Here is a 2,523-nt window from a genome sequence, read left to right on the forward strand (position 1 = left end):
TTTACTAGTACAGACAAAAAAAAAAAAAAAGGTTCTGGGCTACATGCTACTTGGTGGAGGCGTAGACTTACTGCTTGCCAAAGTTAGTCTGAGTATGGCTTGAGAGCTGGTGGTAAACATACCTCCACCTTGTTGGGAAGCTGGGTGGGTGGAGCCAGCAGCCAGGGGTGCCACTTCGGTCCTAGGCATGCTGCAGTTTAAATCAATGGTCAGAAAGTGATCATAGATATACAAAACTTCTAAACGGTTTACAATGTATGCAGAAAGATAGAGGAAAAGGAATACAGGTAGTTACATAAACAAATAGATTTAAAAAAATCAAGTCTTAGTTGATTAGCTTGAACTGTTTGGAAGGCACCCAGGCAGTGGGACCGGGACCTGTCCTTAGTGCATGAGCTGGCTGTTTGGAACCTGGAGCCTATGCAGGGACACTTTGCTCAACCTGGGAGGAGGGAACTGGACCTACCTGGACTGAATCTACCACATTGAGCTGAATCCCCAGGGGAGTCCTTGCCCTGGAAGAGATGGGAATGGGGAGTAGGTTGAGGGGAGGGGGGGTGGGAGGAGGGAGAAGAGGGGAATCTGTCCCTGATATGTAAAATTAAATCAAATTATAAAAATAAAATAAAGTCTTTAAAGAGACAATAAGAATAATATGAAAGTTAAACCACATAAGGATGGAAATTACACAAAAGAAATCTGGATACTGCATATTATTATATTGTTTTGGGGATTTTTAACTGCAGAAAGACACTTGATTGTAGTTATCTTGACATCAAAATTTATGTCTAAAGATATGTTGCTTTGGAAATTGGGTTCTGCTTTTATTTCCACAGAAGATGAGAACCTGTAGATTGCTTCCAGGCTAATATGGTTTGATCAACCAAGATCCCCTGAAAGGTCTCCAATGACAGCCATGGCCCCGATGATCCATCATCCAAAACAGCTTTAAAGTAACTGACTGGGATAATCCAGCCTCACAGACTACTACAGCCAAGATTTAACTATAATTCTTAATTTTCTCAGGATCCCTATAAGATTGCCAGCACCCCTGATCAGTAGGAAGTGATATGGGAAGCTATGCCAAAATTCCCAAAATATTGTTTATGAATGTTTATTTTTATTTAAAGCAGGTTGATTATAAATGCAATCTCTTTCTACAGAAGAAAAGGATATATAGATAGGACAGGATGAAAGGGTAATTATTGAATCTACTTTTAAAGGATTTTAGTTTATTGATACAAATTTAATGTTAATTTTGTATTGCTGTATATATATTTCTACTCTTGTTTAAGGTATTATGTTCATGAAACTCATTTAAAATTGTAATGTATAATTAAATACACATTAATAATTAGTAATCTATACTAATCAAACTTATAATCAAGAAAACTTGGTTAAGTTTTCTAGGTATACATAGATATATTTCAATTAGGTAGGTAATCTTCAAACACTTCAAAGACCTACAGAATATGGCATTTAAAATGTTTTAAGAACTTAGACTTTTCTGGACATTGAGACATATCTGTTCCTGGCAGTATCATCTACTTCAAAGAAGATGATAGGCATCAAAGAAACTCTACATGGAGTTTGCTTTCTTTATGGTAAAAATTAGCCATTAGGGCAAGAAACTGCTCCTGCCTGGACTGCTTGGCAATATGTTGTATAAACTGGATAGGTAGGACCCATAGGAAAATGATCACTGAACTTTGCAAGGTAAGATGGTCCTTTAGGTTCCTGCTTCACAGAAGAAACTGCCACACATTCTACAGGACATGGGAAAAAGCAACTGACGACCTTTGCCAGGCTGGGAGGAACATTCCTTAAAATTTCCTGCTTCACTGAAAGCTGTACCAGAGACTCTAGGCCTGTAGGCTGAAGATAGATGTCCCAACATTGCAGAGGAACTTTAGGTGACTGTCCAGAGAGTCATATGTCTGCCATTTCTAGAATTTTGGAAGATGCTTACAATCCACTTCCTGTTTACTTAGGCAATATTATATCCTTCTGGGGTCTTTGACAGAGTTGAAGACAAGATAGTTGTAATTGTAGTTTTCCTTAGTCATGATGAAAGGTAAATTAGATATAAAACTTTAGACTCACAAAAATAGGATAGATGATAGAGTATTTTCTTTAATTTTGCCAAATACAAATAGACTAGTTATTGTAACTGTAATTTTTGCTTGATAACTGTTTTGTTATATATAATTTTACTATGCTAAAGTTAAAATCTTCCTATTGGAGAAGTGCTGTGGAATGTCTTTCTGTATGCTGTGAATATGTGTGGCTCCCATTAAATAATAAATAAAGCTGTTTTGGTCTGTGGTAAAAAAAGCTTACAGCCAGGCAGGAAATCCAAGCCAAGGAACAAAAAAATGCCAGCAGATCAGTAACACCGAGGCCACATGGCAACATATAGATGAATAGGAATGAGTTAATTTAAGATGAAAGAGTTAGCTAGCCAGAAGCTGAAGCCATAGGCCATACATTATGTAATTAACATAAGCCTCTTAGTAATTATAA

Source organism: Peromyscus maniculatus, chromosome 13 (genome assembly GCF_049852395.1).
Source record: "Peromyscus maniculatus bairdii isolate BWxNUB_F1_BW_parent chromosome 13, HU_Pman_BW_mat_3.1, whole genome shotgun sequence".
NCBI lineage: Eukaryota > Metazoa > Chordata > Mammalia > Rodentia > Cricetidae > Peromyscus > Peromyscus maniculatus.